The following is a 15,000-nucleotide window of genomic DNA, read 5'->3' as shown; positions in this document are numbered from 1 at the left end:
CCTTCAGAAAATTCATGCTAATGCAAACATCTGTTATTCTATCAACTTTCTAAGTTTGTAAGAGCAATATTTAAACATTGTCCCTATTTTTAGGCCTTTGTCCCACTTTTATTTATGGATTTGTCCAGATTTCTTGCTCGAAGAGGTTGAGAGGTATGGACTTGTGCTATGTGCCAAATGCAATTCAGGCAGTATATCTGGTAACTTTCTGATTTAGCTACTATAGCTTTTGCATCCCTTGCCTTACTTCACTACCACCACTTTTTCACACATCCCCCTGTATCTTGAAATGTATCGTTTTGACTACACCTGTAAGAGCAAACAGCCTAAAACAGTTGTGTATCGTAGGGATCACTGCAATGAGGAAATAGTTGCAAGTGTATGCTGCTGTGAGTGACTGGACTGTCAGGGCTTTGGATGTTCCTCAGTGGGCTGGTGTACTTGTCATGTTAGTGCCAGACTGACACTTTGAAAAGTAGAGGGCAGCTGATGGCATTTTTATTATTGCTGCAATCCAGGCATTTAGTCTTCACGTCACTTGTACAAATAATTCAAATATCCAGTTTATATAGCTGTGTGTCCCATGGCTTTTTTTTTTTTGCATTTTTTTTCTTTTAAAATATATTATATATATATATATATATATATATATATATATATATATATATATATATATATATATAATCCACAAGGACACTTCTGGTATATGAACTGTTACAATAAATGCCACGGTTCGGACTCAGGAAACAGAGCAGCAGATGCTCAGCAGCATGAAGGGGAAAGAAGGTTTCAAAATGGCGCCTGCTGTTGTGAGGCACCTATGAAGACTAGGAAGAGGAAGTCTTCATAGGTGCCTCACAACAGCAGGCGCCATTTTGAAACCTTCTTTCCCCTTCATGCTGCTGAGCATCTGCTGCTCTGTTTCCTGAGTCCGAACCGTGGCATTTATTGTAACAGTTCATATACCAGAAGTGTCCTTGTGGATTTATATATATATATATATATATATATATAGTTATTTCATTTTATGTGTATTAATGTACTTCTGCTTATTCTGAGCAACTGATTTAGGTCTTTAGGAAGAAAACATTAGAGCTCAAACAGCTTCTTGCCATAGGCAAAGAGGTGCATCTCTTTTCAGAGCTGGCTGGGCCTTCTCTTTGTTTACTTTAAAAAATAAATAAATAAAAAGAAGCATAGAAAAGTGTTGAAACCCTGGAAGATAGGCCATGGCAAGGTGGACGTGGGCTTAGTGGCCCCACTAGTCCTGATCTGGTCTGAAAGCTCTGGTTCTGAAGCTTCTAGTTGATAAATTCAGAGCCCTAGAACTAAAAGCTTAGTTGTCTGCATGTTCTTTTTTTATAGAGCAGCAGTAAGGTAGTGCTTTCTTAAACAGGTCATTTTATAGCTTTTCAGTTATTGCAACACAGTTACAATGGAATTTTGAGATGCCGACTTTTGAGCCAGTGACAGACAAAACAGGAAAACGCCTCCCACCATGTTTGGCTGAGATGTCGGGCCAATCAAACACCATAATATTTCTTAGGCTGACTGATGTGAAGTTGTTAAATCTCGCTGTTAATTCTCACTGATGGGTTCGGAGCCGATCCTCGGCTTCGACACGGCCGATAGCAAAGCTCAAGGTTTGCCAGTAGCTCGAGACCAAGCCCCTTATCCCACAATGCACTGCTGGAATTACCTCCGATCTAGTTTGCCGCGGTAAGAGAGATCTTGGTGATCCAGCTAGCTCGGACCATTTGTGGGAAAAATAACAGCAAGTTTATAAGAAAACCTTTACTTTTTGTTACTAAAATAGTTGTGTGTTAATATCAGGTTGTTTATTAATATAATCTATAGTTTATGTAGTTTTAAACAGTTTAAATAGTTAGTGCCCTGTTGGCTTCTTGATTTGTGTGGGCATTTAGCCCTTTTTACTCTTATTAGTCTTTTTAATAGTCAGGGTTCTTCTCTGTGGGCCTCTCAGCCCTATATTTGTAATCTGTAATTATATTGTTATAGTTAGTGCCCGGTTTGGGCTTAGTAGTTTGTGGATCTTTAAAAGTGAGTAAGGACTTTTCTATCTTACTCTTTTCAGTTTACTGTTGATTACTAACTGTCTGATGAAAAGGAGAAATCCCATCCAAAATCGGGATTCAAAAAATGCCCAGATTGTGGGCAGAAAATGTCCGTCACTGACAGACACATTCAGTGTTTCTACTGTCTGGGGGCTAAACACCTCCAAGACACTTGCAGCATTTGCCATTCCTTTTCTTCAAGAGTCCTCTTGGAGAGAAGGAGGAAGCTAATAGACAGGGGTTTGCTACAGCAATCCTTTTCTGAGGTTTTGAGTAGCCATGAAGGGTACTAACTCATCCTCCAAATCCTCAAAATCCAGATCTTCAGACAAAAGTGACAAAAAAGGCAAAAATTTCAGAAGGAGGGTCATCGGTTCCACAGACCTCGGAACCGAGTGCACCTTTGATTCGGAGCCAGTCTCTGAAGTTCCTTCTTCCCCTCTACTCCAGTCAGCACCTTCAGTGCATTCAGCTAAGTCCTCAGTCAGCCTTTTAGATTTGGACATGGATTGGCTAGTGCAGAAGCTTTTACAGGCACCAGGACTTGCCAAATTGTTGTTGGCCCCGACCAGCTCGTCGGTGCCGAAGACCATGGAACCGGATTTGTCTACTCCTCCTCCGAGCCGTACTGGACTCTTGGACCCAAAGGAAACTGAACCGATGGTTGTCGAACCCTTGGAGCCGATACCCACACCAGTCTTATTGGCTCCATCTACTTGGATGTCCTCGGCGCCAACAGTAGACTCTAGGAGCCGATGCTCTCCCGTCTTGTCCGGGGAGGATAGTCGAACTGATTTGTCGGTGCTGACTCTTTCTCTCGGGGCTTCGGCTCGGATGACCTCGGCTCCTACCTTGGGCTCGGAGCCCAGGGTTTCGGTGCGGGAGGATCGGACGGGACTCTCGGGTCCGTCCACTCCTTGTCGGAGCCATGGTGCCTTCAATGCTATGAGGAGAGTTTTGTCTCCAAAGATGTCAGCATCGGTTCAGCCTTCCCTCTCCCCTCAAGTTCCTCTGTCTGCTTCTTCATCTACCGGTTCCTCTAAGCATAGAGACCTTAAGCCTCAAGTACCCCCACAGGGTGTCCCCTACTCTTCTGAGACCTCCCCAGATCCCCCCACTGAGGAGGTGCTCAGGAAAAGACTGTGCAAGAGGAGGCACTTAGACTCCCCACAGGAGTCTTTGACATCTGACACGGACTTAGATGAGTCAGAAGGGTCCCCTCGATCCCCCTCTGAGGATATCTCCTTTGCAGAGATACTAGAGATTCTTAGTCAGAGGGGCAATTTGCAGTCCAAGACCCCTACTGAGGATGAGTCCGTGCTCTTCAAGGCTTTTGGGTTTCAACCTTCCACTTCTTGGGTGTCTCCGCCTTACGATGAGCTCATGGAACTGATTTCTCGTAAGGCATGGGAGTCATTGGAGGCCATGGAACCTGTTCCTCGTAAGCCCAATAAATTCATGTCTGCCCCAGTGGACAAGCCATTTTTGACAAAGGGAGTGCCTGTTGATGCCATGGTGGTAGCTGCAGCCACCAAAAAGGAAGTATCTGAGACATCCACCTCTATCCATCCCCCTAGCAGAGATTCTGGGGTCATGGATAGATATGGGAAGCGCATGTTTAGTTCAGCGACTTTTTCTCTGCGATCACTGAACTACTTAACCCACTTTACGAGACTACAGAGAGATCTCCTGAAAGAGCTAGGAGATACTCTCCAGGATACGGTAGCTGCAGGGGTGGCCGACAAAGTCCATGCCCAGCTCGCTACCCTAAACTCAGTGGTAAACTCGTCCATACGTCTCATATCCTATGCAGCTGATGGTTCGAGTAGAGCCGCTAGTTCGGGCATTGCTCTTCGAGGACAAGCCTGGATGCATCTCTGTTCCTTTGCGGAACCCTTTAAGTCTTCCTTTATTAATACTCCATTCGATGTCTCATCACTGTTTGGGCCCAAAGTAAAGGAAAATTTAACCAGGTGTGAGCAGGAAGGCAAGACCTTATCTGCTGTTGGAGTCCGTTTTTCGACCCCTGTTCGACCCTACCCCAAGGGCCCTAGGGGAGGGAAAATGTGGTTCCGAAAAGCACAGGGAACCTTTTAGGACACACGTGGAGAAACCCCCTCTAGAGGCAGATGAGAGGATTATAACGGAAGACGCCACCCCTGCGGCAGAGGGGGTCCGCAGCAACAGGGTGACATGGGTCAGTTCTCCGATCAACCCTACCAGCGCCCCTGAAAGGGGACCCGACTGTTTGGCTCTGGAGGCAGTCGGGGGTCTCTTGTCTTTGTATCCAGAAGCTTGGCTAAACATAACATCAGATACTTGGGTACAAAGCATCATTTCCAGAGGATATTTAATGCCGTTTTCTTCCCCTCCCATTCTTGTAAAGAGAATCCCAGATGTTCCACCCAATCTCAGGGAACAAGCAATCGTAGAGGTCCACAGATTGCTAGGAAAAAGAGTCATCCAGCCAGTCTCAGCAGACCAAGTTGGATTCGGAACTTACTCAAGATTCTTTTTGGTACCAAATAAAACAGGGGACTGGAGACCTATCTTGGACCTCAGCAGACTTAACCAATTCATAAAGAAGGAGAAGTTCTGAATGATCATGCTTCAGTCCATTCTTCCCTTCCTAGGGAAAGGTGATTGGATGTGCTGCATAGATCTCAAGGACTCGTACTATCACATAAAGATGAGCAGATGCTCCAGAGATCATCTGCGCTTCCGGCTGGGAGCCAATCATTACCAGTTTCGAGCCCTGCCCTTTGGTCTCACTACAGCCCCCAGAGTGTTCACCAAATGCATGGCAGTGGTCACGGCTCACCTGAGACGTCTAGGATTCCAGGTGTTTCCATACTTAGACAATTGGCTCCTCACCGCTGCCACCAGGCGTCAATTGACTCAGGCAACACAATACACTCTGACACTCTGCCATCAATTAGGCATTACAATCCACTTCGAAAAGTCTGCCTTATCGCCATCGCAGTATACTGTTCTTATAGGAGCAGAGTTAGATACCTCAACTACCACTCTACTTCTCCCTGTCGAAAGAGTCTCTCTTCTCCGCCAAAATGTCAGCTCACTGGTGTCAAAGAACAAAGCTGCAGCAGTAGAGGTATTGAAGGTGCTAGGTTTGATAGTGGCAGCAATCCTGGCTATACCACTTGCAAGGATGCATATGCGAATTCTTCAATGGCTCCTCTTCGCTCAGTGGTCTTACCAGAAACTACCGATGCACCACATGATTCCCATCACGGATTCTTGCAGGAGAGACCTTCGGTGGTGGTTGATGTCTCTTCATGTCACAATCGGAATACCCTTTGCCCCCCCAGTAGCCACTGTGACCACGGACGCTTCCCTGATAGGGTGGGGGGGGGGGCATTTTCAGGGAAAGACTGCCCAAGGCACATGGACAAATCAGGAATCACATCAGTGTTCTAGAGTTGAGAGCGGTGCTTCTGGCGTTGCAGTACTTTCAGGACTCTCTCCCTCTAGGAACTATTGCAGTTCAGATGGACAACATGTCAGTAGTCTGGTACTTGAACAAGCAAGGTGGAACCAAGTCTTACCCCCTTTGTCGAGAAGTCCTCAGGGTCTGGCAGTGGGCTGTGTCGTCCCAGCATTTTCTGTTAGCAATGCACATCCCGGGGAAATCCAACGTGATAGCGGACAAGATAAGCAGGGTGATATTGCTCCCTCATGAGTGTTCTCTCAAACAACAAGCTGCGGTGTTGATTTTCCGCAAATGGGGCCAGCCTTGCTGCAACCTTTTTGCCAGCCTCATTAATTAAAAATGCAGAAGCTACTTTGCCCTAATACCACCTCCCAGTCATCCCCTGAGAGATGCACTTCTGCACGATTGGCTCCCAGGTCTCCTTTATGCATTTCCACCCCTCCCATTAATACCCAGATTTTTACGGAAAGCAAAATCGCTGGGAAGGACTGTTATATTCCTAGCCCTCTACTGGCCTCGACCAATTTGGTTTCCGTTTCTCCACCATCATCTGTTGGAAGATCCATGGATCCTGGACCCAGTTCCAGACCTTCTGACGCACCCGTCAGGGGACCTTCATCCTTCACTGCAGTCCCTGAAACTGACTGCTTGGCTAATCCACTTCCCCTAATTGCCAGGCTTCATTCAATTTCAGAAGATACAAGGCAAATTCTCTTGTCTTCTCACAAGCCATCTACCAGGAAATTATATGGCAGTAAATGGAAAAGGTTCTCAATTTGGGCCAACACGCAGAACATTGACCCTTTCTGAGCTCCGCTATCTTCTATTTTAGAATTTTTGACAAAATTTTTTAAGGAAGGGCAGCAGCTGCTACAGTTCGAGTTCAGTTAGCTGCCATCTCAAATTTTCACCTTGGGTTTGGTGGCTCAAATGTTATGGGCCATAAATTGTCTAAGACTTTTCTTAAAGGCGTTATTCATATGAGACCTCCGATCAAAAGTCCCTATTCTCCCTGGAATTTAAACCTTATGCTGTCTCAAATTATTCTTCCTCCTTTTGAACCAGCATCCTCTTGTGATCTCAAATTTTTATCCTGGAAAACAATATTTCTTGTGGCCATTACTTCTGCCCGCAGAGTGTCAGAACTTCAAGCATGATCTATCAGACCACCCTACATGATTTTCCATGCTGATAGAGTATCTCTCAGAAGAAACCCCTCATTTTTACCTAAAGTCTGTTCTGAGTCAAATATCAATCAGGTCTTTGAGCTGCCAGTCCTTTTTCCCAACCACTCTAGCAAATTGGAATACATGCCGCACAAACTTGATGTTCACAGACAGTTCAGATTATATCTTGACAGAACTAAGGATATTAGAAAATCAGACCAACTTTTTGTATCCTTCTCAGAAGCAAGAAAAGGCAATCCAGTGACTAAAACCACCTTATCTAAATGGTTATCCGATTGTATATCCTTTGTTTATGAAAATGCGAACATGCCATTAACACACAAACCCTAAGGCTCATTCTACCAGAGCCGTCTCTACGTCTTCTGCTTTTCAAGCTAAATTGCCCCTTGACATTATTTGCGCTGCAGCCATTTGGTCTAAGCCTCATACCTTTATCACGCATTACAAAGTAGATAAGGCTTCAAGGGACAGATCTTCCTTTGGTTCTACGGTACTGAAGAACATACTCCCATGAGCCATCCAGGGTTGAGGGTGCTAGGGACGCTATCCATCAGTGAGAATAAACGGCGAGATTTAACAACTTCACATAAAGAAGTTATGTACTTAACCATAACTTTCCATGTGAGTTGTTTATCTCGCCTTTATTCTCACATCCCTCCCTCCTTCCCCCTCCTGGCTGACTGTTGACTTAGAGGCTAGTACCATCCTGGTTATTCAATATTTCTTCTTCCCCTTTGGGAAGTGTTCTTGGTAGAAATACATAAAAGGGTATGTATATGTTTGTATATATGTATATACTGTTACTCTCAGCAAACAAGATCTGAAGTAATTCCAGCAGTGCATTGTGGGATAAGGGGAATCAACCCAAGGGTGATTACTGCAACAGTGAAACATGAAGAACATAGTACAGTTGTGTACACTTACCATAAATGTAGCTGTTAGAGTGTATTCACTATTGCAGTCCTGGATGTTCTTCGTGTTTCACTGTTGCAGTCATTACATTTGGGTTATCTGCTTGCAGTAGCCCTCAGTCGGCCTGATTAACAAAATCTTGGGTCCTGTGTCAGTTGCTGCCCCTTCTTCCATGACATCAGGTCGTCAGGGGTGTAAAATATGCAGCCAACGCCATTACATCAGTCTTTCTTGCCGTGCGGTGCCCAAAGCAGAAGCAGTTCGCAAGTGCCGGTCGGCTGACTCCTGAAATTTTCATTTTCGAGTTTCAGTACCGAAGTCTTCAACTAAAGCTAAGTACCCTGTTGGGGAAACTTTTTCTTGCTCCTTACCGATGTCAGTAAAAGTTAATTGCATTTCTTGTAGAAAGCAAATACCTCAAAAGATTTTCATTCATACTGTATTCCTTGCCTAAGCCCTGACCACAACGTACCTTGCTGTCGGTTTTGTGCTTTATTTAATCAGCGCACTATCCATCGTCTGTATATTTTTGCCTCTAAGTATTTCGGTTCTCTGTTTAATTATCCGGAAATGTCGGTTAGCCATACGACTACCGGGATTTCGAAAAAACGCAAAGATAAAGACAGACACAGGCCGCCGAGGTCCAAAACTGCTGACGCTTCTCCTAAGCCGGTTCGCCGGTACTCATTGAGGTGCTTTCACAGCCCCTGATACCTGCTACTTCTGATGTGCAGGCCTCTACTGAGACCCATTCGTATGCCGCGATATGCTTCAACTATGGAACCCGCGGATGTCTCTACCTTGAATGGGTCCGGAGCCACTGTGCAGGCACCGGCTTCTGAGGGTGTATTCAGGCCTACAGACTTGCATATTAAACCGACGCCTCCTTCATTTAGGCCTAAATCTCGAACCATGCCTAAAAAACCAACACCCAGGCCGCATGCTCTGGCCTCTATGCCTAAAAAACAAATGATAAGCATGGCTGAAGATCTTATAACTTTAATCAGGGGAAGCCAACCTCCCCCTTCTAAGAGACCTAGGACTGAAGTTGTTTTTGAATCTTCTGACCAGGATTCTGATTTTTCTGATTCTTCTGATGATCTGGATTTGCCCTTATCTACTTATGAGGATCCTGATGCAGAGGACTCTGTTCCCTCTGCTTCCCCTCCAGAGGATTTTTCCTTTGGTGAAACCTTACATACTCTAAAGGAGCATTTCCACTGGGAAAGCCAGGATTTTTCTGATTCAAAAAAGAGGCTTAGGGATTTCTTACTCCAGCCTCAGCATAGGCCTTTAGCTATTCCTCCTGTGCTAGACATTGTTGATGATGCTTTTTCGGAATCTAGTTTGGCCTCTGATTCTTTGCCTCTGCAGAAAACCTGACAGTTATTACAGGGTTCCTGATTCACACAAGTTCCTTTTTAAAAATCCTATTGCGGATCCATTGTCTATTTCACAGGGACCCAAGGGCATTAAGGCTTCTACTGCTAAAAATCCTACTCCTCCTGATGGAGGCTCCAGGGCACTAGATAGATGGGGTAAGAAGGTTTACACTTCTGCAACCCTGGCCATTAGGGCTTTAAACTGCCAGTTTCATATGTTAAAGTATCAGCAGCATATTATTGGATTGCTTAAACAGAAAATTATGTTGATTCGTGACTGTGCTGAAAATAAGGATTTACAGGATTTAATGCATTTTACTAAACTGGTTGGAAAACATACTTTGTAAGGTGGATTTGATTCATTAGAGGCCTCTTGCAGGGCTGCTGTTACTGGGTCTGTGCTCAGAAGGCATGCTTGGCTTAAGGAGCAATCTTTACCTGATCATGTTAAAGCTAAATTGTTGGATGCTCCCTTAAATCAGGACTGCCTGTTTGGCAACAAGGCTGAGGAAGTTCTAAAAAAGATGGAAGATGAAGCTAAATCTATGCAAACTGTTAAAGATTTCTTACAAGTTCAGCCTCCGAGATTTAGTAGGCACTGGCCCTCTACGAATTGGTCCTTTCCAGCCCCTTCTAGGTCTTTTCAAGCCAAACCCAGACACAGCAGAAACCCCAGGTTTCAGTCCCAGGGGACACAAGACTAAGCAGTGGGGGGGGGGGGGGGGGTTCCGCACCCAAATCAGGGAGTAGTAAGACCCCCCCTATGGAAAACTGTCTCAATGACTTGCTTTTAAAACTTCCAAGCACTTCCCAACTGAATGCTCCTTTAGGCGGAAAGATTGGTCTGCAGGCCAAAAACTGGGAACTCATTACCTAGGACAAATAGGTTTTAAATGTAGTGTCCCAAGGATACAGATTTCACTTCCACACCTTACCAACACCAAGCAGGTGGCCAAACCTACCCCCAAATCAGTGGGCAGAGGCCTGAAATCAAGTACTCTCTCTCTTAAGCATGGCGGCTATTCAGTTGGTACCAGAAGAGGAAAAGGGACAAGATTTCTATTCGAAGGGACAAGATTTCTATTCGAGACTTTCTTGTACCCAGAAAAGGCGATACATGGCGTCCTATCCTGGACCTTTCTTCTTTAAATACCTTTCTGGTGATTCTAAAATTCAAGATGCTGTCTCTTCAGCTGCTTCCTATGCTAGGCAAAGATGCATGGTTGGCAACACTAGACTTAAAAGAAGCATACCTGCACATCCCTATCAGGGAGTCTTGCAGAAGATACCTACACTTCAAAGCAGGCTACATGCACCATCAGTTCTCTGCACTTCCCTTTGGCTTATCTACTGCACCCTGGGTATTCACAAAGTGCCTAGCTCCAGTCATTGCATTCTGCAGGCAAAGAAATTTTCAAGTATATCCATACCTGGACGATTGTCTAATTCAGGCAGAAAGCCAGGACATACTTTTGGCCTTTGTTCAAAGGGTACTGACTTGTCTGGGGTACACCATAAAGGAAAATAAATCACACCTGGTACCCTGTAAACAAATTATATTCCTGGGAGCAAGCTTGAATACAACTTCCCAGATGGCATTCCTCACGCCAGAGAAACAGACTCATTTGACAACCTACTTCAAACAAGTGGCCACAAAAACCCAGTTATCCGCAAGGAAAATACTGCTAGCCTTGGGGTTCATGGCCTCCTACATTCTTCTAATTCTGTATGCAAGGCTACATATGAGGAGACTACAATGGTATCTCAAAAGCCTATGCTGTCAACATTCACAAGACCTAGAAGCTATGATTCTTATCATACCTTGCCTACGCCTAGAGTTCCTTTGGTGGGCAGAGGCCTGCCTCCAAAAAAAGGGACTGCCGTTCACACTACCCCCTGCCGCCCATACCTTAACAACAGATGCATCAGACTATGCATGGGGGGCTCACCTGGCAGGGAAGTGCATTCAGGGCAAATGGAACCCAAGTCAAATGCACCTACACATAAATCAAAAGGAAATGTTAGCTGTACAGAATGCTCTGACAGCCTTCAAGGACCACATTCTTCCAGGACAACTAATGGTAAAGACAGGCAACACCATGGTCTTGTGGTACATAAACAAGCAGAGGGTACACACTCTTACCACCTCTGCAGACTAGCCATGGCATTGTGGAACACAGCCTTGAGCTACCAAGTGAATCTACAAGCTCAATTCCTGCCAGGAAAGCTAAATACACGGACAGATAGACTAAGCAGAAACCTCATGGATCCACATGAGTGGAAACAGGGACCAAGGATTTTCAACATGTTGACAGGCAAAGGGGGAAGCCCAGATATAATAGACCTGTTTGTGTCCCCCCCAGAACCATCAATTGGACAAATTTTGCAAAAGGATTCCCCACAAACTAGCTTGGAAAGTGGATGCTCGATCCTTCAGCTGGAAAAACCTATCAGTTTATGCCTTTCCTCCTCTGCCTCTGCTCTCCAAGGTACTACTAAAGATCAAACAGGACAAGCCAAGGATGTTTTAATTGCACCAGACTGGCCATGCCAGCACTGGTACCCCCTCCTGTGCAGTGTCACGCTTGGCCCCATGGCACCTGCCTCAGACTCCTTCCCTGTTGTCTCAGCAGGAGAACCAGATTCTGCACCCCCAGCTGCAAACCTTGAACCTAGCAGCCTGGCTAATTACCTGATCTCTCCTTTACCACCCCTCAGTAAATCAGTGATGGATATCATTTTAGAGGCTAGGAGGCCTAGTACTAGAAAATCTTATGCTGCAAAATGGAAAAGATTTTGTACCTGGAACCAATCCCAAAGGATGAGCACTGCAGTGCCCAGTTTACCTCAGATTCTACAATATTTGACTGGGATGCTTCATAAGGGCTTGTCCTTTTCCTTCATCAAAATTCATGCCTCGGCCATTTCAGCTCATTATAGCGCAAATCCTCTTCTCTTCTCTCACCCACTGCTCAAGCAGTTCCTCAGAGGGGCCAAAAATGTAAGGCCACCGAGAAGAGCTCCAACTCCAGCCTGGGACCTTAACTTTGTCTTGGAGAAACTCACTCTTCCTCCTTTTGAGCCAGCTGCTACTGCAGATTTAAAATTCCTTTCCTGGAAAACAGCTTTCCTTTTAGCAATAACTTCTGCAAGAAGGGTATCCGAGTTACAGGCCCTTATGGCAGTGGAGCTTTTCATCATCTTTCATGCGGACAGGGTGTCCCTCAGAACCAATTCCTCCTTCATGCCCAAGGTGGTATCCAGTGTTGGCTCTTAAATCAGTCCGTTCATTTGCCTACCTTCTTTCCTAACCCACAGAACAAAGGGGGAACGGATACTGTGCACAGACAACTTAGATTCTACTTAGACAGGACTAAACCTCAAAGGAAATCTGAACAACTGCTGGTGGCATTTGCTGCAGGGACAGAGGGGAAAGTTATTTCAAAGCAAACCATTTCAAAATGGATAGGCCACTGCATTCATTTCTGCTATAAGCACCATGGAAAACTTATCCCACAGGGCATCAGACCCCATTCAACCAGGGCTGCATCTACCTCTACAGCCTTTCTCAGGGGCGTCCCTACAAGGGACATCCTAGAAGCTGCTACCTGGAGTTCTGTACATACTTTCACCAAGCATTATCATTTGCCGATTTTCTCCAAATCCAGAGCTGGTTTTGCCACTGCAGTCTTGCAGGGCCTTAAAGCTGGTCCTAATTCTTTTTAAATTCCTCCTCCTAACCTTAGCTTTGGGAATCTACCTAAATGTAATGACTGCAACAGTGAAACACGAAGAACATAGTACAGTTGTGTACACTTACCATAAATGTAGATGTTAGAGTGTATTCACTGTTGCAGTCCTGTTTACCCTCCCTCCAGCCCCTTTCTTCTTTTGGCTATACCTCCACTCTCACTTATGCTCAAAAAGCTTTTTGGTGCGTTTGCTTTTTTGTTGGCGGCATATCTTTTTATTATAGATTTAATTGCTTCCCATTAGGGGTGCACCTGACATCTGGGGCAAGAAAAACTGATGTAATGGCATCGGCTGCATGTTTTATACCCCTGACGACCTGACGTCATGGAAACAGGGACAGCAACTGACACAGGACCCAAGACTTTGTTAATCAGGCCAGCTGAGGGCTACTGCAAGCAGATAACCCAAATGTAATGACTGCAGCAGTGAATACATTCTAACATCTACATTTATGGTAAGTGTACACAACTGTACTTTCCCCTCCCTCCAGCCCCCTGGCTTTCTCTATCCTTTTTACCTATTCTCTTTATGGCCATCTTTTATGGCAGAGGTATTTACTTTTTACTGGAGATGTTCCACACCATGTAATAGCTTCCTATTTTGGAGGCTCCTGACATCTAGGGCAAGAAAAACTGATGTAATGGCGTCGGCTGCATGTTTTATACCTCTGACGACCTGACGTCATGGAAGAGGCAACAGCATCCGACACAGAAATCCCAAGACTCTGGTATTCGGGCCAACTGAGGGTTACCTGCAGGCAGATAACCCAAGTGTGATAACTGCAAAAGTGAATACACTTGAGCATCTACCTTTGTGGTAAGTGTACACAGCTGTACTTGGTGTACATTTACCGTAAATGTAGATGTTCGATTGTATTCACTGTTGCAGTCCTGTTTCCCTCCCACCTTTCCTCCTTTCTCTTCTCCATCTTTCTTATGGCCTTACCCAGGTTGGCCGCCTTCAGATCTTCTTGGAAGTGGTTGGGGGCAAGAAAAACTGATGTAATGGCATCGGCTGCCTCTCTTTATAGCACTGACGACCTGACATCAGTCTCTGGTGACCTGCAGCTGATGCAGGGGGGAAACCCTTTACTTTGGTATTCGAGCCGGCCGAGGGCTGCCCAGTAGGGATAACCCACAAGTGATGACTGCAACAGTGAATACACTCGAACATCTACATTTATGTTAAGTGTACACAAATGTACTTTGCCTGCCATTCAAACAAATGCAGCTGATGCCTCTTACAGGGCTTTTGCATTTGGCTCAGTCATGAGACATTATTCTTGGCTTCATCTTCAAGTTTTGCCTGATGACATTAAGGCCAAACATTTGAATTGTCCTTTGGATAGTAAGTCTTTTTGGATTTGCTGCTTCTGACCTTTTCAAGTCACTCCAGGACAAAGCCAAAGCCTTGCAGGAACAAACATTTTTTCTCTCCTATTCCTAAATTTCAGAGGACTTATCCCTCCAAGTCTGCCTTTATTCGTAGGCAACCTCGCCCTCCTAAGGGCAAGAAGTGTTCTAGGCATGTGCCACCTGCGAAGTCTCCTCAGACTTCTGCTACCCAGAAACCTTCTTTCCAGGACAAGCCTGGTTGTATTTGGGGTTTGCTTCTGACATTTTCAAGTCACTCCAGGACAAAGCCAAAGCCTTGCAGGAACTGAAACATTTTTTCTCTCCTATTCCTAAATTTCAGAGGACTTATCCCTCCAAGTCTGCCTTTATTCGTAGGCAACCTCGCCCTCCTAAGGGCAAGAAGTGTTCTAGGCATGTGCCGCCTGCGAAGTCTACTCTTACTTCTGCTACCCAGAAACCTTCTTTCCAGGACAAGCCTGGTTGTATTTGGGGTTTGCTTCCTCCTCCTCCTCGACCAGGTTCCCATGTCCCTCCGACTTCCTGTCCTAAATTGACTTCAAATCACTTAAGATTATTTGGTTCTGTCCATTATCCATCGGGGATATTTCATGGTTTCAAGTCCCTTTCTCTTTTTTCAGGCATTCCTCAACCTCCTCGGGATCAGCTCTCTCATTTCCCTGAGGTTCTTTACTCTCTCTTGGCTCAGGGTACCACTCAGTCTGTGCCTCTCTCTTGGCTCAGGGTACCACTCAGTCTGTGCCTCCCTCCCAGGTAGGGAAGGGAATTTATTTCAGGGTGTTTTTGTTCCTATGAAAGGAAGGCACATGGAGAAAAATTTTGGATCTTGCCCTGCTGAGCACTTCTCAAGATTCCTTCCTTCGGATG

The 15,000-nt window shown here is 45.3% G+C and overlaps 1 protein-coding gene across 1 annotated transcript in view; it reads left to right on the top strand.

Moving 5' to 3' along the window:
• The window catches only part of UBQLN4 (ubiquilin 4), a gene marked incomplete in the record, with an annotated part of 792,664 nt that overhangs the window by 318,325 nt on the left and 459,339 nt on the right, over positions 1–15,000 (top strand).

Source organism: Protopterus annectens, chromosome 8.part0, assembly GCF_019279795.1.
Source record: "Protopterus annectens isolate FY-2018-M chromosome 8.part0, PAN1.0, whole genome shotgun sequence".
NCBI lineage: Eukaryota > Metazoa > Chordata > Ceratodontiformes > Protopteridae > Protopterus > Protopterus annectens.
The sequence above is the reverse complement of the archived record's forward strand: the minus strand, read 5'-3'. Positions and strand labels throughout refer to the sequence as shown.